Below are 21,924 nucleotides of genomic sequence, written 5' to 3'. Positions count from 1 at the left end.
AAGAAAACATGAAGTGCCACTTAAAGAGATAAATATTTAATGTCCAGCTATAAAGTACACTTTTTCCTCTGTCATGCTTTTGTTTAGCTATTAACTAGAGGAAGGGTCTGCACATGAACTCGCATCTAAAGAAGTAAAATTAATTTAATTGATGCCTTTGGTTCCTCACACTGAGGCTGAAAATGGGCACTGGTCTCAACATAAAAGTTTCTTGGGAGCTGCAATTGTTCTGCAGCTTAGTTTCCATTAACTTAGCTTAAAACCGCTTACACGGGGATAAACAGAAAATCTTCATTGCAAGCGGTGGGATCACTCCTACAGACTCCAAAAAGAACTGGCTTTGAGGCAGAGCAATCTAATGAAAGATATTTACCTAAAAATACAGGCATACTCCCATCCTCTGAAATCAAAATCAAGCAAGATGGAACCATAAGCAGAGCACGTTAAACCCCTGCAGAGCAGAGAACAGGACAATGTGGTATTGGTGATGGGAATACTGCTGATATTTTTATTTCTTGGTGGGAACCACTCCAAGCAAGACACTTCTTTTTTGAATTTAAGGATGATGACTTCAGGGAATTTTTTTCAGCAAAAAAATAAATGCAGCTTTCAGAAGATTTGAAGATTTGAACCAAGTTTCCAGAACAGTCCTGCTTCCAACAGATTTTGTGGGAACCAAGCAAGGCCCCAGCTCCTCTCCCAGCCAGCAGTGGCTCAGTGGCTGCTGTGCTCACTGGTCGAAGGAGGAGGCAATCTCAGACCCATTCTGCTCCACAGCCCACCCTTCCCAGAAGCATGGTCCAAGGGACCTGAAATGAGATAGCTGAAGCCACAACAGGCCTTTTAACTGCTCCTTTTGACAACGTTATGTTTTATATAAATAATTAGACATCCGCTGTAGCAGGGAGTAGCATAGATGTCTCCTACTCTCCATGTGTTTTAACCACGGGGCTACAGTCTTTTTCACCATATGACTAAATTTTTTACTGAAAAATGGACCCACTCCAACAGAGGGGATGGAGGGAAACTGATCTGACAGCACCCTTAAATACTCTAATGAGGATACCCCAAACATAAGGGATCACATTTCACATCCACACTCTACTCAAACCAGAGTAGACTGAACTGAGGTCTGGGTGTACTTCCATGGACCACTAAGGGAATCAAATTTGTGAACTTTTAAAGACAAAATGGGAAGAGCTCAGGGACAACACTTCCAACGGTCTGATTCACAACAGTGTTGAAGAAGCATACAGAGAAAAAATTATTGCCCTAAATGTTTTAAAACACAACTGTGGACACCCACCCAATGTTGTGGAAGTCTGTGAAACAAATGAAAGGGATTTAAAATTAATAATTTGGGTTTAGGAACAAGAACTCCTTACAGATAATTTCCTGCCCCTATAAATGTTCCCTCTTCTCATTTCAACTATGTGTACTTCTGGTAACTGAACCTCAAATTATTCAAGACTACAGATTTAAACCAATGCCTTGGGTAACAGTTATAAGCTTGTTGGAAACTAACACAGGTGATGCACCCCCAGCCAGCATGCTCTTCCTCTATGCACTCATACAAATTAACAGGTAAACAGTGCAGCCATGGTGCATAATTGTTATTTTTCAAAATCACTGGAAAAAACTCACTCAGGGAGTAATTTCATAGGCAGATTCTCTACTCAGGTAACATGCCCTCAGGATACAGGCTGTCTCTAACACAGTCATCAGGTGAAAGGCAAATAAAGGAAAAGAACATAACATGTATGAGGGAACGTACAGGCAAGAAAGGACACAATTTGTTTCTTAAAATAGGAAGTTGCTTTCCACAGGAAAGAAGAAGAGATAATGGCAAAGGAAAAGCAGAATAACACATTGGCCACCTGTCATGTCAGAAGATAACAAATACCCTACTTTGTGCTAGTCTCCTCTTTACAATACCCTTTAGAATAAAGTAACTACAGCACACACCATCTTCTGTGTCCTGGTTGCCCAAGGGTTGTTACGACCACTAGAACCTTTTAAATCCTCTCCTATCTTGGAAGAGAGCTTTTAATTTACGACAGACCTGTAGAAAGGAAACATGGCAAAGAGCATGACGGAAATTACCATAAAGATCAACACAGCAGAAAAGCAGCTTTGCACTACCTGCACATGGGAGGAAGTTCCCTGTCATTAAAATGGGGTGGATAGCCAGCTATGGCCATGCAGACCTTTTGAAAGAAAAGACAAAGCTGCCTCACACTGGCCTACAGACAGGCATGCATTTAAGTTGTTTTGTTATTTGAACTGAAAACAATTTTTTTTTTCCAGAACTTTAATACTGTCATTGCATTTTGCACCTTTAGGTACAATACTCCTCACCTTTAACACAAGCACCTGCATGTCTTGATGTATCACCTTCATTTGCTTGTGGAAAATGAAACCACAGTATCATTTTGTTGAAAGCACTCATATACTGTCATTCAATTATTCAGAATACTCTTAATTCTTGTATTTTTTAATTATAGTTGAAAGAAATGAGATAGGGGCATCCCTTAATCACCTTTAGTTTTCAAGAAAACAATGCCTGTCATTCCACTTCAGTAGTGGTGAGATAGCAAGGAAAGACAAAGATAACATTAGTACAACTATTTCTCAGAATGTTGTTTCTTCACGTTGCAGCAAGAAGTACAGGCAACGATTTTCCAATTAGGTTAGTGATTCTGTCAAGTCCATTCAAGACAAGAAAGAGGCTGGATTTTCAAAAACTGCTCCGCACCCATCTGCTAAACATAAGACTCAAAAGAAGACAAGAAACAATCAAATCTATTAATTATTTCAAGTAGCTTAATTACACTTCATTGAAGAAAAACTACTCTAACCTACATTATTATGGTCTACATAACATTACCCACTTGTTTTACACAGATTTGTGTTTGAATGTAGCTGTAATTTTCTTGCACTTGGCATGAAACAAATCATGAAATAAAATATTTTAGAAGCAGAGTGCACAAACTCAGGCTGACACGTACACCCTTAAACATGCAGGCTTCCTACCTACAGAGTAAACAGCCTGAAGAAGCTGAAAGATTAACAGAGCAGACCACCACCTGGTCCTGACTTCTTTCTCCAATACATGATAGACATTTCTTCCATTCTTCTGGCTAGCACTTTGATATAAAAAGCAGTAAGTTCTCAACAACATCAGTAAATTGGACATTCCTTCTGAGCCCTTTCTTTTTAGTGGTTATGCTGCCACTCAGTTTTCCAGGCTCTCTCTAGCTATTTGGAGCCTTAGACATCCAAAGTCATTGCTGATGGCAACAGAGGAGGAGGATAGGTGGCCAGTGAACTCCTGCAGCAAAGGCTAATTGTGACAGCAACAAATCTCTGGAGAACAACCATCAAACAGCTGGGATGTCAAAGGAGAACATCTTGATCTGTGACCACCAAGCCACCTTTGGAGCTACCAGCATGACTGGTGTGTTGATAGCAGCAGATACACTCAGAAGTCTACTGAGCTGATGGCATCCCTTTGCTTGTTATTTACGAGCGTGGAAGAGTCTCCGTGTGACACTGTCTGTAGCTGGCTCCCTTGTATACTGAGGTCTTGCACTGCTGAGACCAGTCTGGAAGTTTTCTTCATGGTAGAAAACCAAAATGTTGTCATAACGTCCAGATAAATTTATGTTGGGAGGGGGAATGTCCTCCCTTGAACTTCCTGTTCTCACATTTCCCTCTGCCTGAGATTTTATCTCTCTGCTCATCTTGGGGAAGCCAAGGCAATGAAAAAAAAGGAGACTTTGTCAAGAGGAGGACTGGACTGTTAATCTGCAAAATAAATGAACCTATAAAACTCATACAACTTTGCAGTACATGAAGTAAAACTGCCCAAGTGGTGACAGTTTAATTCTAACTACTCTCTGCTGAAGTTTTGTTCTGGGTATGAATACACAGGTTGTCCAAAGGAGTAGCATATGCCTCTTCTTTCCCAATTTTGAGATGCTTCTGTCAATGCACATAGTTCCAGATAAATCAGATGTTAAAGAAAATATTATGATCTCCAGAACTCAATAAACCACATTTACACTTACAGCACCTTGGCACTTTCTGGGCTGCAAAGTCTATAAGACCTCATGTATAGTTGTATAAATAAATGAGTATATGAAATTTAGTAACAGGAGCTCTTGTGACTCATAGGAGTCTTTGGAAAAATCCCCACTAATCTATTAATAATAAAGAATCCGTAATGCTAAAATTGCAAACCCCAGCATGTCCTCTCTTCTTAGCATACCAGAGAGAATTTTATTCTGTAACAGTAGCATATTCAAGACAGCACAGGCTTGACACAAGCCTAGTTCAAATTCTGAAGCCGGATACCTAGAATTAAGAGAATTCCCATGCAAGATATTGGATATTCAACAAAATTCTCAGCTCAATGTAAAAAGCTAATATTTTTAAATGAGATAAGTGTAAAAGTGCCCAGTACAATCAATCCATGTTGAATACTTAGTTACTGTACTGGGTATCAAATTGTCTTAATTTCTTGCTGCTCCAAATTTGAAATTCAGAGTACAACAAACATGCACTGAAGTGCATAAGATGCTAGATAGGGGAGCTGGAACACCTGGCACAGATAAAGGTGTTGTTGGTAGTTTGATAGCAGACGTTCAACTACGACACAATTTATAATATTGACATTTTACACACTGCGATTAGGTTTCAGAATTATACCCCATGGATAAATCAAGTGCTCTCTGCTTCGAATAATTTTTTTTCCCATGCTGTCTACAGATATACAGATGTGACTGAGTCACTTGGATTACATTTCAAGGTTTCCATTATAGGCACTGTGTCTAGGGACCTAAAGTTTTGATTGTGCAGCACAATTCTGCTACAAGGGGTCGTTTCTGGAGCCAACTACATATCCAAGAAATTCAGCAGCAGTTCATAGAGCCACAAAGAGCACTGTCTGTCACTCTTGCGCTTAACTTCAGTACAGAAAACACATAGATTGTTTCCTGCTTTCTGTCTGTTCTCCATTTCTGACCACCGATGTGACCGTCCCTCCTCATATTTCCAGGTTCCTAAATTGGACAAATAATACGACTGGAAAAATACATATATTTCATCAACCATTTAAGGAACAGTGCTGTGACTGGGAGGCCTAAATTCCTTTCTTCTTTTCTTTGTTAGTCTCTGTGTATGTTTTATTTTTTATACAGTGCTTCAGGCATCACTCAACAAATGATAATCTTCCCACATAGAGTCACAGTACAATAAACAAAGCTAGGTGGAGAAGATCCATTTGGCAAGGAGACCATGGTTGTTTCATTTTTAGCCTTGTTCTTCAAGCAATGAGACGAGGTATCACATTGTGTGCATATATGAGTGTTTCTTGACCTTTTCTTCCATCAGCTTAGGAATCATCACCCAGTTTTCCCCAAATTTAACAGGAGGTTAATAGATTTGAAAATATTGTATTGCATAAAGAGCAAGGGAAGCAAACAGCTGGGTGAAGCAGTGAAAACCTATTAGTGCCTCCACCAGGGGAAAGCTAAAAAGGAGCAGCCTTAATTAGACATCAGAGAATCCACACAGGACAGCACTGCTGAAAGGGACCGATTCATTTCGCAGCTCACAGACTGCTGGTATCTGTGGATCAGGATCACTAAAAAAAAAAATTAATTTGCCCACCTGAACAGAACTGCCCCTTTCTATGCCCAGAAAGCAAGGATGAGCGATTCTTAAGTAAATTAATCCCATCACAGCACTATGAGCACATGCTATGGCTGTCACCAACAGGTTCAGCTGAAGTCTACCTGTGCAAGCCAGTTGATGGGTCACCAAAGCTCAGTCTCAGAGGGAAGTCCCGGTCCAGCACATGCATTATGACAGTCTGAGAAGCAGTGTTTGCTCCTTCAACGTGATGTCTCAGCAATATTTTGCAAATACCCACAAGATTATATGCACCCAGTATCTTGAATTCCACTTCCTGTCACTGTACTCTGGAGTTGAAAAAGTCCCTTGCTGTCTGCCACGTACCTTCCCGATTTGACACAGAGTTGTTAAATCATTCAGGCAGGAAATAATACATCCAGAAAGAGTGTTTTGTGGAGGTACAGTATATACTCAGGTACCTCTACAGTATCCAGTCTGCGATTTGGATGAGTCAGGAATTTTACAAGGTTAACAATAAGACTAGCAGAGCACCAAAGAAAGGTGTTAATTTCTCATAGTATCTTAGGGTCCAGTTTTCCTCACATATGGATTCTTGAATCCTACTTAAATCTTAGTGACAGAAGTGCTCCATGCTGAATGTAAGTATCCTTTTGTACAGAGACCAAGGCACTTATCCATGGATACTTCACCTTATCCGCATGATAAACCCACTTTTTGTGACAACTTCATTTATTATTTGTCCTCAGTAAAGCTTATGAAGAAAAATAACAAGATAGGGGTCAATTTATGCTCAGAATAAAGTAGGAATCTTTAGTGAAACGGTACATTAAATATATGCTTTGCCATGAGAACATGGTTGGCAGAAGTTGCCCTGCAGAAAAGTAGCATTGTTTGCAGCTAAATAACATATTTGGATTTGAACAAGAAGGGGAAGAATGCTTTTATACTCAGATAACCTGAAATATTTACAGTTTACACAGAAATGTGTTAGCTCTATTAATACAGGTCTTTCCTTTAAACAGGAATTATAGAAAAACTAATTTTAAACTATTAATGTTTTAGTGGTGGCAGGCAGGTTAACATTCCTCCTAATCCACAGGGTAACGACCTTTTCTCTCACAGAAATTTTGACAAAAGAATAAATTACAGATGTCTACTTTTCAGCCATAAAAAACCCCAAATGTTTGAGCAACTAAAAGGTAGAAAACAGCCAGAGAGAATTATGACCAAATGCCACATATGAAAAAGTTCTCCACATGTGGCACAGAAAGAAACAGTCAATTCACTGCAATTGTCTGCTTAACAGGTTGAGCCTCTATCCAACTGGTAGCAATCAGGCAGGACACTAGAGTGGGCAGGAAATCTAAAATTAGGTTTTACTACCTATAATGGAGGATTTATGGGATAATTTAATTGGCAGTCTTGGGACTGAAACCCAAGGTGGGGGAACAAAAACATCTTTCTGGTTATACTCTACGAACCCTTCCTGTAGTGGACTGAAAAATAAAAGTACTGGGGAAATAACCTAGAGATGTAATATCCCCTTTCCAGTGCAAAGTAGTGATGCATGATATGTTTGTGGGTATGTGGGGGCGTGGGGGTTAACCAGAGATAGTAGGAAGTCATGCATTGATATAAACTGATTTTTCTTCCTTTTAGGAGAATGTCATGTGAATTGCTTCTTGTAGTGACAACTACACATGGGATGAAAAACAGTCCCAGAGTAAACAGAAGGCTGTAATTCACTCCAGTGCTCTTCTGACGTTGCAGAGCATGAAAGCTCAGCACAAACGGTTTATTGACTGCAGCAGACTGAACCCAGCCTTGTATTCACTCACCCCAGGACAGCCACTGCCATCCACAGTATTTGCTGAGCCACTTGTACTTGCGTTTCCCAATGGCATTTCTATGCTTACACAGTCCTTTTAAAGTCAAACCTCAGTGAAGTAAGAAGCACTTTAATTCCTTCTCCCTATTCAATGGGAGAGCTTTGAAAGGGTTAACATTTAGTTTTCAGCTGTCTGAAAGGCTGTTTGGCTGAACAGGGGGCAACAGGATCCCCTTCTCCATCCTCATGCATGTTCCACCCATGTCAGCACATGCTACCAATGCATTTTCCATAGCTTATTGCATTTGTTTAGATGCACTCCATGCCAGCTTGGGATGTTCAGAGAGAGGAGCAAGGACACTGCCCACTGTCATCTAGCAAGAGGGGATATGCTCCCACATGATGCTGGCAGGTGATTCCCTGTCACTTTGCCGTGGCTCCTTGCTGTAAGTTCCTCGAACAACACAAATTCCCAATTTCTTAACTGACTGGGATGCAGGGAACACACCGACATCAGTATGGGGGAGCACCAGACCTACCAACCGTTTACAGAACACATCTTCTAACTCTTGTTAAGGCCAGGACAAAATCTGCTTACAGTTTCAATCTCCTGCTGTGATTCTTTTTTTTAATTTTTTCCTTTTGGCAAATCTAATATTGTTTAAAAATGGCAGTCACTCATCTCTGCTCCCAGCTACCAGAGCCAAGGGCTACCCATTCCAAAATTTGGCTGTAATGGGATCTCCATTGCAGACCTTCATGAAGATATTAGAGCATTTGACAAATGCCTTTATCTTTAAAAACCATGCACAGTCATATTTTATTCTATGGTGACAAGTTCTGAGAAGTTGACAGGAGAATATGGTTAGTATTATTACTTCTAGCTTATCACTGGCAGTGTCAAAAGGAAATATAAACAATCAAGTCTGTATAACAATCCTTGATTATTATTCTTAGAGTAGCAATAACATCAAGTTATAAGCTATCATAAATTTAAAAAACATATTCCCATTTATTTCAGAAAGCAACATGCAGGAATAGACTGAAAAATTCCAAGGCTTTCTCAAGAATTTCTCTCTCAGCACACTTCAAACTTGATCAGTATGACATGAAAAAAAATCTGAGAAACAAGGGAAAATTAACAGATTCCCAAAATCAACCTTTGCAAGAGCTCTACTGATAGTAAGTCTGCAGTAAAATCGGTCAGGCCATTTGGAAACTAGCCCATTGAGGAGACTACAACATCTCCAAAAAGGTGTTTAAGTAGACCTAAGTGTGGCAGTTTCAAGTATGGGCTGATGTTTTTACCATTCTGCTTTTTCCCCCCTCTCCCACTTTTTGAACGCTAACATCAAACATCCTTTATTTCTTGCTTTTCATATTGTTCCCCTGATCTTGTTTCTTGTAATGTGAATGACAAAAAACCCACTGTCATCAATGGGGAAAAGTTTTTGTAGTTTTGTAGCCACTCACGCTCCTTCACTAAGAGGACCACCACACAGCCTGACAGAGACAGACTTACAAGTCATTATTATACCTAGGATGCTGTTGAAAAGTCAAGTCAGTATCTTTTAATGATACTGAAATTTTCCTTTTTGTTAGATTAATTTACTTTATATTTCAAATTTTGTTTGAAGTTTATATTTGAAATGTTTCTTCCATAAACTTCCTTTTTTATTTTCCCCTGGCTTACATTTTATACCTTTGGGGATAACATAATTACATTGAAGTAAAAAAGAAAACCTCTGTGTCTTAAATATGGCCTCTCTGTTGCCTAAATTTAAAATACGTGAAAAGTTTAGACCTTGACAGATTCAGGGTGTGGTGAATCACACTCTCCTTCACGCAAACACAGCCTACATCTGAGAGTAAGTTGCCATTTCATGGAAATACTATTCAGAGAGCATTTCCATAAAAATTCACCCTGGCACTGTTCTGTTTCTCTTGTCATTCACCCAGCTGTGTTCCTTCCTTGATTGATTTTCATTTTGAATAAGGCACAACAGTCATTTTCATGGGGGAGGCTGGGGAAACTTTCCATTTTTACGTAAGAGCAAATACTATAGTCAATGTAATAAGGCTGCATGAAGCACCAGTAAAACCCAGTGTAGTTGTATTTACAATTGGAGATACTCTCAGAAAACACTTCAACCTCCGGCTGCCCTTACTGAAAACACAGCTAGAATACAGCACGCTGAGTCCCAAACTTAGTTTTCCCAGGAGGAAACACCAGGTCTTCTCAAGGGTTTGAGTCAGTCCTGGCTGTAAACAGGACAAGTCTTTCCACTAACCTGAGCAGGAAATAGGGTCCAGACTAGTTTGCCCAGGAAAAAAAGGGGCACAGCAAAAGGTGAACGGGCAACCCTCAAAGAAAAGAGCAGCTGGCCCAGATGGACAAATTAAATGAGGTCATACCATTGCCACTGATGCTGCACCTCAGCCACCAAGTCCCTGTGATGCCCTGGGGCACTGAGTGCCTCCCAGATCCAGTATCTTTTATTTCCTCTACCAGCACAGACCTGTGACTGAAATGTAACAATTTCTAGAAAACCTTAACTACTCTTGCAGCAGGCCACAGCCAGGGCCGATACAGAAAGGTACCAGATGCCCTCACATACTCTCTGAGCCCTGTGCCATTACTGGGCAAAGGCAAGACAGACAGACCTCCCCACCCAGGTGAGGATCCCAAAAGCAGGCTGGAAGGCAGAGGCAGTGCCCTCACTGCTCCCAACGGGAGGACGTGCCGGTGCCCCACAGCAGTGCCCAGGCAAAGAGAGTCAGTGTGGGGGCTCCCCGCGCCGCGCCAGAGCAAGTTGCAGCGCTCCCCATCAGCTGCAGTCACCCAGCCCCGCATCACTGCGCTCTCATGTGGTCAAAGGGCACTTCAAGCATGTTTCCCAAACACAAATAGTAAATTATTATTTCAAATGATGGGTTTCATATTTTCTGAAGCATTTGCCTTACATTGAGGCTGAAAATGGACAGTCTGTGGTCTCTTTTATATGAAGTTGTTTTTATCCTTTTGGAACCAAAGTGGTAAACCACTAATGACATGAGCATTTTTCTCATTATCAGTTACAATGTTAATGAATCTTATTTAAGCAAGCAATATTTTAAAACCTTTCAGGCTTGCATGTTCAGTTATTAGACCTCAGACTGTTTATTGTGTCTTCTCTTAAGAAAGTTCTTTTATGGTGTTAAATGGAAGAGGCCATTTCAAGACCAGGCAGCAATTTGCATCAGTAAACGCTTTTAGGAACTTGTTGCTCCAGTGTCTTAGAACTGACTCATTTTCAAAATCCCTTGCCTGAAGGTTCAGTGCACTTCAGTGCTCAGATCTAATTGTAAATAGCCAAATGTTCAATTAAAATTGTGGTCTAGCAGCTGAAGTAAAGGCAGACTTTAACCCCAGTGCTAGTATTAAGCTCTGCTTTGTAGTCTTGTACAAATTACTCAGCCCACTCTTAGAAAACATTAACAGAAACAAAGTGTTTCAAATTTGTCTGCCCTAACTCTCCAGCCACAACACTCTGTTAAGTCATGTCTCCATCTCCAGGAGTCCAAAGCCACCCAGACATAGACCAGCACGAGCCATAGAGGTAATTTTAACACAAGGCGCACAAGGGACTTTTGTTGGCTTCCCTTTTTCCTCAAGCCCCATCCCAACAGTAGCATGGAGAAAAATGGAGCCACTGTCACAGCTACCAAACAGCACTAGAACAGAAGTGTCCAGGGTTGGAATGGGAACAACAAGTTTAGCCAAGCATAAAGGCTCTGGCACCAGAAAATCAAAGTACATTCATAAAACAACAGCCCAACATTTTGAAAAGTATCAAGCACGTATTACAAAGTGGTTGCCAAAGGCTTGCTGTCATCTCCAGGAAAAGCAAGCATGCCACAGATATTTCCTGTGCACACTGATCCTGGGGGAACAGTAAAAGTTGGTTATTGCACAGACCTACTCTAAATGTTCTCACTTTCATAATACACATGAGTGTTTTCTCACTGCATCCATTTTTGCTCAAGCCCATTGGTGGGCAGCATACCTAACTCAGCTTTTGTTTAAGTTCTTATGTTCTTCCAAGATAATTGGCCCTATGGGACTTTAATCTAAATGGAGTGTATCTTTGTAGGGACCTCGTAGAGGTATTTCTAATGTTTAATGGTCTCCTGAATTACTACTTTCCTCCCACTGTGAAGGAAATGGGCTTGCTGCCGTCCGTTTCCCTGCAGCATTCATTACCGCTAGCAACATGGAGGTAGAAGCAGCATCCCTTAGCCCATCCCATGCTTCAAAAACACAGGAACGAAGAGGCAAAGTATTCATCCTCCTTAATGGGAGGAAGACTAGCTCCACATCACTGCAATCAAGTAAAGGTTCCCCTCATGTGCAATTACTCAAGATCCATCCATTTGGGCTCGCACCGGGGGGCTAAGGCAATTATACCCCAGCACAGCTTGCTGACTCAGGGTGACTTGCTGACACGGGCACATACCTGCCAGCAGTGTGGGAATGTCAATCTGTCTATGTGGGGTTATTTCTGCCTTTCTTGTGCAGTCATTTCTCAGACCACTTTCTAATGTCTTCCAGACCACCAGCAGCCCACAGACCATATGCAGAGTAACACCGCCATAGACTAACTGGTTAATGAGTTATTCTCACAGTCTGAATTAAGGGTCCCCTTAGGAGCTGGTAGACATCTCATTGCCTGCCAGCAGGCAGAGTCAAGAACCGGCTCTCAACTGCTGTCAATACCTAATTTAAAATGCTTGTAATTATAGCAGTACAACAGTAACATTTTGTTTATCTAAAAGCTAAGTTCCTTGTTCATTCCCTCTGCCCCTGGCAAACAACTTCCAGAGAGGCACACACACAAAAATGGGGGTATAATTGTAAGAACTGTGCGTAGCCCTTCAGTTCATAGTGGTTAGGAAACACGGGCATATGGCATATCAAACCCTACTGGGAAGCCTGGCACACCATCATCTGCACCCCTCAAGGGCAGGCTGTGCTCAGAGCAGCGGGACCCTCGGCACCCAGCTGTGATCTCCATGCCTGGTCCGTGATGGCAGGTAGGTGAAGGTGCTTTGTTACATGCTGCATTTTGCTGTGCTGCCTCTTCTTTGGGTGAGTTTCTCTTCTGAAACTGTTTCAGAGTTGGTAAGAGAAATCACACAGGCTTTCTGAACACAGAAAAGTTCTAAACCAGCTCTACTCAAAAACTGGAGTTTAAAGTCTCCCCGTGGTGGTCTCAGCTTCCTGCCAGAGAACGTGAGCAGGGCTGAGAAGGGAACACTACCTTCATGGCCATTCAGTGTCAGGTTAGTGGCCTTCCTGTGTGTGTCCCCCAAGCCTGTTGGGCTTTTCCTCCCTTTTCTGGACAGTTGAAATCACCTGTCTCACTGCAAGAGAAGGGACTAATATGTAAAAGGTGATGAGCTTTGGCTGTAAATCTCATCATAATCAAAATTTCTTTCAAATTTAAAACGGAAAAATTAGGATTCCCCTGCAACAGGAAGCTACTGGTCCCTGTAAGGAATTAAAATGGGAGACCTTGACAGCAAATCTTCGCTGACTTCTTAATGCCAAGGGACTGGGAGGAGGCCAGAGATGGAGGAGAGAATCATAAGACCTGCAAGTGTATGACCCATGTCTCCTCCTCTATGAAAGATGAGCCCACACAGAGAAAGTGGAAATTCTCAGAGTTCCTACAAGGGAAATTTTATCAAGAGAAAAACCAGTGCCTGTGTCTTATGCTAAAAAGACAGTGCCTTTAAATGCTGTAGTAACTAGGGGGGAATTAAGGCTTTAGGAAATCACCACAGTGAAAATACTTCCAGGGCTTTCCAGGCCCAGTGGAAACACTTAAGCTGAAGAGCTCTGACCCCTCAGAAGCCAATGAAGAAGCTTCAGCTACTTCAGAACTGAACAGAAATCCACTAAACAGAAATTCAGAGTTTTCAAACTCTTTCATGGGTTATTCTGTAATGGAGGACGAAGAGGAATTTATGGGATCATGGTTTTTTTTCATATAAAACCAACTGAAAGTGGTATACATTAAAAGGGGCTTGTTTTCTTTTCAAGAAAGCAATGGCCCAAAGGAGAACAACAGGACTAACAAAACCCCATAAACACATGTGGTAGAGTACAGCACGGGTTTGAGCTTCTGTGCACCAGCCAGACTCTAGCTTCCTACCAAACCATTAAAAAACAAAACAAACAAACAAAACAACCCTAGCAGAGACAAGAGTTCAAAAATTCAGTATCACCTACTTAGCTGCGAGTGACTTTTTGCAAAATCACTTGCCTTGCTAATCCTTTCCATGAAAGGCAGGTGAGAGTCAATACGGATGGGGACCTGGCTGAGGCAGGTCCACCGTTGGCACAAAAGGGCCCCGCTCCATCAACTTCACCAGGAGCTGGGCGGGCGCTCAGCCCACCAGTGCAGGGGGTACTCACGTCTCACGTGAGCGTCAACATTGCCACTTTGGGACTTTGGTTGCCAGTGAGGATTTGTTTCCTCACAGGTCCATAAACACACTCACAGCTTACGTCAGTGTGGTTTCAGGCTCATTTTTAGCTTAGACCACTCACTTCGCATGGTCCAAGAAGAACCCAGAGTCAACAGTCAAAAAGAGCCTCGCTGTGCTTCAGACAAGTCTACTGATCTGAACTGTACTTCTGCAGGGACACAAGGATGCCAGAAATCAGAACAGAGAGCGAGCCAGAATTCATCCAACCGTTAAAAGGCAGGAACTAGGAATCACACTTTTTCCACTACAAACGGTAAAACTATCCAACTATCCCAAATCCCCTCCCCACAAAATTCAAATGCCTTCTTTCTATTTTTCCTGGTGTTAAACATATGTTACATATGCCTTACAAAACTCACACACAATTTGTCCGGTTTCGAAGCAGGGGCTGAAGTGCAGCAAACATCCTTGCTCTCACTCCCATTTTTGCTTTCCAAGAGGAGTGCCAGAGAAAGTATTCTATTTTTGTAAGAGTTTAAAGGGCATGGTCAGAAAAGTGACTATGTAAAAATGGCACCTTTTCATCCAGCAGATCTGTTCCCAGTGAGTATTCTGAGTCATGTCTGCTTACTTTAGTGACCAAAATAGATTTTTACTACTTCTCACTCCTCTTTAGTCCTGTGGAACCAACACAGCAAAGAGGGAGTTATATAAATCCTAACCTGGACCAAAACCCATTGGGACTCGTTAACTAAGTACGAGGGGCAGAAGCAAGGGCTGGACACATCCTTGCGGGTGGCTGAGGGGGCAGCGCCTCTGCCCCCCAGTTCCCCTGTACTATGTCAGGCACATCACATCACACAGGGTGGTGGTAACAAAGAGGGAGAGGAGAGAAGGACAGCTCTAATTCCCTTCACGCCAGCTCCTGCGCCCTTCAGCAAGCCTAACCACCCATCCCGTGTTACTGCTCTGCAGACCAACCACAGACTGAGCTCCCAGGGCTCACATTCAGTTACAACTGTCTTTCCTGTAAACTGTCATGGAAATCACAAGCAAATAACAAACACAGAGCTTGGCCCTCCCTCCTGCTAGCTCTTGCAGAGCTACTTTGCAAGACTGACCATGGCTTCAGAGGTAAGCTGCACTCACTGCAGGGACACCTTTCATGTCAAGACACTGACCAGGGGGCCAAAAACTGCTCCTGTGCCCAGAGCCAGGCACAAAGCTTATGGCCTCTTGTAAGCAAGCTCTCACAGCTGTACTTCGAGAGATTTAAACAAAGAATAGACCCAAGGGTATCTTCTATACAGTTGGTAAAACCTTTTGCACAGGATGAGGTATCGGACCAGTTTAAAAAAAAAACAAACAACAAACAACTAAAACTTAAATGGATATTACTATTTCCTTCATGAGCAGAACAGAATCTTAATAGAAAGACAGCAGTATTAATCCATTCCTATCTTATTCTAATGATAAAAAAAAGATGGTTAATGTTTTAATTTTTCAATTTTTTCAGTGATGTTGAGACAGCAGTGCAGAAAACATAAAAGGGCTTTCTGTTGCGATTTCTAATGTTTCTACTGCTGGTGATAAAGCTGGACAGAAAAAATGCAGTTTCTCAGTAAAATGAAACTATTATGTACTAAATCAACTTTAAAATTAAAATAATAAATAAGCAATACAATTCATTCCCAGTCAGACTGTAACATGTTCACCTGGTGTCTCTGCTGTACTTACGTTTTTTCTTTCAGTCTCACTAAGATCAGTTGCTGGGCCTGGATCGGTCCCTGGATACAGAATTCAGTACACTCAATGCCAGCCACCTGAAAGCTAAGATACCTGGTCCTGCAACCCCAATTCCTTCCCAAGCTGATGGACAGAGGTTATATCTTCAGTGATTTTTCCCAAACTAACCTAATTGTCTCAAACTGGCAAGATTAACCTGTCCTCTGGCTAGGGAGGGAACTTACACAATTACTGTCAACAAGATGCTTAAATTTTAAACAGCTACAGCTAGGTGAGGTGAATCCTACCCTCCTAAAACCATTTTTTGGTCTCATCACATAGAATTGACTTCCTCGCATGGAAGAACTAAGATGTCAGGTTCAGATGTCTCCATGCTCTTCATTTCAAGACGGTGATGAATTGCCTCACTGAACTGAAGCCTTGGTTGTCCCTACCAAGAAGGTGCCCTTTGTGGTTTTAGGATGTTGACATACATATTGGTGACAAATGATTTGGCTTGTCTTGATTGCAAGAGATACAGAACATGCTACAGACTGTTTGCTATAAATACATAAAAATACCAGAGAACCTATAAAGGTAGTAAAGGAATGAAGAGCACTAGCCCAAATTCCCAACTTCACATTCTGGGCAAATCTAATGAAATTCAAGAAAAGGCACAAGATACCCACCAGGACCAAATTAGATCTTAGTTCGATATTAAATCCTTTATCTTAATTTGATATTAATTCCTTTATTTTTTTCTTTTTCAAACCTGCTTTTAATGCCACGGCCACAAGCCTGTGAAAAAGAAAACCCTTTATAAGCCTTTGAAGATCCAACTACAATCAGAACAATCAATATAACAGTGGTTCCTTTGGAGAAATGATTGAGACCTTTTACCATGTCTGCTTTGCAGGAGCCCTGCAAATCAGCTGCTTTTTCAAGCAGATTTTGCAGTTCAGTCTCAGTGCATGTTGTAATGCAACATATTAATGTTACTTTAGTAGTTTACTATAAATCCTTTGTGTATAATTTGTGAACTCTATAGAGAGCAGTCCATTTTATAAACAGAATTTTAAAACATCAGGTTTAAATTTATTACATGGTTTATTCAGAACTGACAAAACCTTTTTAGAAAACTGAATTTTGCTTAGAAGACTTTCCTTCTGCAGAACTACTAGTTTCTTTATAAAGCCCTTTTTAATTACACAGAAAAATATAAATCGTGATAGAAATGCAATTTGTCTGAAGTGAATTGTTTGAGTGCCATATTCCATTTTTTGGTCTCATGTAATGAGAGTAATTTACAGAAGAAGATACACTGTGTAATTTGCTAAATACCCATTAGGTTTACATATACATTTAATTGCACCAAAACAAATCACACAGTAACTGCATGCAGTATAGCTACTGAATATAAAAAAAATGTGACTTCTTGAAAGAGTCTGCTTCAGTTGAATCGAGTCAGATAGACTGTGTACATCCATACTTAATAAGCTAAAAATAAATAAACTCAATGCAAGGCCAGAGGTATTAGGAAAAGCTCAAACTGGTAAGCCTACATGACTTAGAAATTAGGAGAAATAAATCAGATTTTGCAAAATGTTTTGTTGTAAGTAGTCTACAGGGCAGCAAGCTGCTACTTCTAAGCCAGTGGTCCCAGCACTAGAAAAACAAAGAAGACCTGAACAGTTAATAAATCAATGCATATTTACTAACAGCGTAATATTAGCAAAAAAAAAAAAAGACCCTTACTGACCACTTATAGTAGACAGCAAAAAAAGCAAAAGGAAAATATGCTAATTCAGCAGGCAATATATTTGGGATGAGGGAAGGTTAACAGGGAAGGGAACCGACCCCTGACCCCCTCACACCTGTGAGCCTCTATCAGGGCTGCCCCTGCGCCCCGCCGCAGTCCCACCAGCAGCCCGGGTGCCACAGGAGCGGCTGTGACCTGCCCTCCTCTCCTAAGAGAGGGGTGTGTTACTCAGGGGCAGCATTCCCGGACTCAGCAGTAACGCTCTCAAACTCCTTTATGCCGCCCCATCCAGTCTGGCACCCCAAACTGCTCTCCTGCAGTGGCCGACTATTCAGCCGGTGCAAGCTCGATCAGATTTTTTTTCCTCCTGTTGCTGTTTCTTTGCAAGGTGAAAAGAAAACAAGCCTGTTTCATTACGGACCTCCTGGAGAAGGTTGAAAACTTGGGTGTCTAAACCGAGCTGATTGAAACCACATTTAAGCTCGTATTTGTTTAACTTGCCTCTGCAGTGCAGCGGGCCTGCCGGTGCTCATCATTTCCTACAAGCTAACCTTTCTTTTTCAAATCAGCAGCTAATTAGATGCATATAGTTCAAAGCTACACTCTACCTGACAAATTCAAAAGATCCCAAACACAACAGAAGTCAATACTCATTTGCAGGAGCAGCATCTAGAAGAGGCAGCAGCTTTTTAATATCCTCCCAATACTGCAGAGTGTCTAAGCACCCAGGCAGCTACTGCCTTCTGCCTGCGGAAAGGACCAGCAGAAGCACGGCATCTTTCACTGCACAGTGAGAAGGCTGAAAGTAATGCTACTGTCAAGACACTTTAATAAGCACCTGGGTATCCTATCACTTAGTGTCCGTATTAAGATGAATCAAAACTGAAGCCCTTGATTCAAAACCAAGTCCCCAGCTTTCCAGCCACTTGTGTGCAGCAACAGCAATCTCTCAGGCGTGAGTGGTCACCCAGAGTTCAGCTGAAGAGCCTGTGTGGCTACAAGTGAGGCCCTTCGTTTTAAACCATCCTCTACCAAAGCCTGTTGTATCTCCAGCTAAAATGAAAACATATGTTTATTGTTTTCTCTTTGGGAAGTCAATTAATATTTATACGATGCATTATCAAACAAAAATAACTATGTATTTTGTTCCTGGAATAAGTTTTTTCTTATTGGAATGAAGTTGTGCCAAGGAGGGATTTCATCTGATGCAAGCAGCATGCAAGAACAATCCACTTCCCATGGTAGCTTTCTAAATTAAAAAGGGGCATTTCAGAATGGGCCACAGCAAAGGTAAGTTGATGAAAATAAACTCCACAGCGCAGTCTCGTGCTCCACACAAGAAAAAGTGCCACCAAAGTTAGTAGGAGATACGCTTGCCACAGCAATACAGGAAGCAGGCTTTTTGCAAATCCATTCATGCTTTAGATCAAATATCATTTTTGCTCTCAAACAACATAAAAAATGTCTCACTGCATACATTTTAGTTTTGATATATACACCAATTAACAAGGACATGCACTATATCCACAGCAGAATAAACTCCTTGGTTTTCATTGTGAAATTACTGTTTCTTGAATTCAATCAAGCCCTCCAGATTATACACATACCACTAAATATAAATAGAAGAGGTTAAAATGCAGTTTAAATATAACAGATATGTCCGCAACTCCATATTTAGATATACCCTCTAATTTTTTCCTATTGCCTACTTTTTACTTACATTTAAATTTAGCAAAGTAATTTTAGACTGCCAGTTTTCTACCTACACTAGTTAACTATGCTGTGAAGGAAATATATTAGATTTTCTCCACTCATACCATTACCTTCCAAAATGCCAAAGCGATACAAATTCTTGCAACTCAAACCTTCAAGCAAAAGACAAAATGATGCTTGACTTTACTGGGAAACATGCCTGTCGAAAAGTGCATGGCTAGAACCACACCAGGAAATAAAAAATATTCTAGTGGCTGTGAAAGTGGCCAGTTGTGGGTATAATGAAAAACAATGTGGTGTTATTGCACAAAAGGTAATTCTTTCAACCCAAGACAAACATCATTATAATTCAGGCTGAAAATAACTTACCAACATGAACTTTTTTTGTAACAAAAGCATTTTATATCAACTGTATAGGAAAGCTGATGTACAAAGCGTAAACTAACCCCTGGCCTACCTTCCCAGTGGTACAGCAGAAAACCAGTGGGCAGCATTAGGGACTCAAGGCTAAGCCGGCACTGCTGACCTTAGCTGATATGGATCGGGCCCAAAGGGCCCTTTCTGACCATACCCCCTGTCAACAACTTCCACCTCAAGTTCGGGACTCAGATTTCCACAGAGCTACTTGCATGATTAAAAGAAGTATGGTTTGCCCTTACAGCTGCCTTTTCCTGAAGAAAAAAAAAAAAAAAATCACTTAAAATCACAAGCTTCCTGACAGTGGAAAAAACTCCAATGCAATAGATATTTCAAGGGAAAGGTTTAATTTCAACCCAAACATTTTAGATTATTTTGTTGTTACCTGCTAGTAACTCCTAGAGCATTTAGTAATGCAGAGGCAAGGAAAGAAAGGCAATGTAACGTGTAACGTTTCAGGGCTACCAGATGCTATCAACACTGCAAAAGCTTTTCAAGTTTTTTTGATCCTCGCTGGAGCGCCTTTAACCAAGAAGAGAAACTGCCATATACAGGTCCCTCAGTAATGTGATCAAAATGAAGTGCTCTGCAGAGGGAGAGCCAATGCTATGAGACTCACATTTTGATAGCGAAGTCCTGCTCTGGTGTTTTGGAGAAAGCGCGAAGGGAGAGGCTTTGCCTCATCAATAACCAGGTATTTTGCTCATGCGGCATTGTTCAAACCAACTGGATTACAACAGTGATCCCCGGGTTTTGTGTTTGTTTGCACAACTCCATGTGCACACAGAAAATAAACTTCCCGTAGAAGAGCAGGTAGCAAAGACACATGCACATTGTGAAGGTGAAAGCAGTGGTCTTAGGCAGAATCATCACTTGAACACTTGACTGTGGGATCCAACCTGGTATTCCAGATAAAAAAGGCCTAACCTATTAACATACAAACAAGTGTACTTGCAATAAGACATTACTTCGAAGTTTGTAACAATTTGTATTTTAAGTTCATGGTTCCTATCACTGAAACTCCTCACTGACACATACACCCAGATTTCTTCAGAGCCTGAAAAAGTTTTCTTGCTTAAAAGAGAAGCCACACAGTCACTACCACTTACAAATCGTTGGGAGAAAAATATGCCTAATACATAACTATTACAATATGTATTTAAGACCCAAATGCTACATAAATTACAACTCAAATGGAGTAACACCTTAGGAGGAAAAACTCCGACTAATCACACCTAGGACTTCTACTGACAGATCATTTATAAAACTCCTGTAACATGTAACTCTATCCAGTACTATATGATTTGTTTAACATTGGGAGTAAATTGTGGGAGGTGGGGACAGATGCTCGTCAAAGTTCTAAACCCTGAAATGCGTTTGGAGATACTGACTTTTTTCTTGCAAAGTTTTTCAAAGAATTGCGTGGCAAGTTTGCCATTGTTTGCCCACGTCTATGTATGAACGAGAAAATAAGAACTGATGTTACTATTCCAATGTACTATATCTTTGTTTTATAAATGTCCTTTAAAAAATAGGTAAGATAACCAACATAAAAATACATTTGTCCCATATGAAGTATGGCTTAGTTTATTTTTGCCTTTACTTATTCCCTTTTAATTAGGAAGTTGTTAAACAAACTGTTTCTCTTCTTTGCTTTTCCTACCAGTTCAGGTGTGCTTGAAATCACATACCCGATATATATATATCCTAATGAAAGTTTACATTTCCCACCCTAGTGAGAAGCTGTCTTTGTCTACTTCACTTGTTTCAGTGAAACCAGGGAAGTGGCTAAAGGGTTAAACCAAAAGAATGTGACATTTCTCCATGTGCAGTTCATAGACTTATCCTGGTTTTCCTAATGGACTCAAAATTACATGGGCAGAATGTAATTTCCAAACTGTTACTTCAGAACTGAAGCATAGTGTTAATTCAGAGAATGACACTTGGAACACAGATAAAAACTTCATTAAAGACAGAGCAAGTTTACTTGTACTGTGAGCTTTTAGCAAAGGCAGCAATGAATGGAAGTTTATGTTAGGCTGAACTTGCAACTTCAGCTTTTGTAAATATCATTACGTACGTACACTCCAAACTCCACAGCAAAGTCATCTGGTCACCAAAATAGATCTCCACATATTGTATCACAGCACTTACTCTGAAAAGTACCACAACCAACCCTGACTCTCCTCAGACCAACTCAGGTAATTGAAGGTTTTCCAACAAGCAAGAGCTAGTCGGCTTTTGAAAAGACAGCCAGAGGTATTAGTTAATTGAATGATGAATTGCTGAAAGAATTACAAAGACACCAACGCCGCTATTACGAACCAGAAACAAAAACGATGGCGGGGGG

Source organism: Athene cunicularia (genome assembly GCF_003259725.1).
Source record: "Athene cunicularia isolate RWA chromosome 1 unlocalized genomic scaffold, athCun1 chr1_part1, whole genome shotgun sequence".
In the NCBI taxonomy this organism is placed as follows: Eukaryota; Metazoa; Chordata; class Aves; order Strigiformes; family Strigidae; genus Athene; species Athene cunicularia.
The sequence above is the reverse complement of the archived record's forward strand: the minus strand, read 5'-3'. Positions refer to the sequence as shown.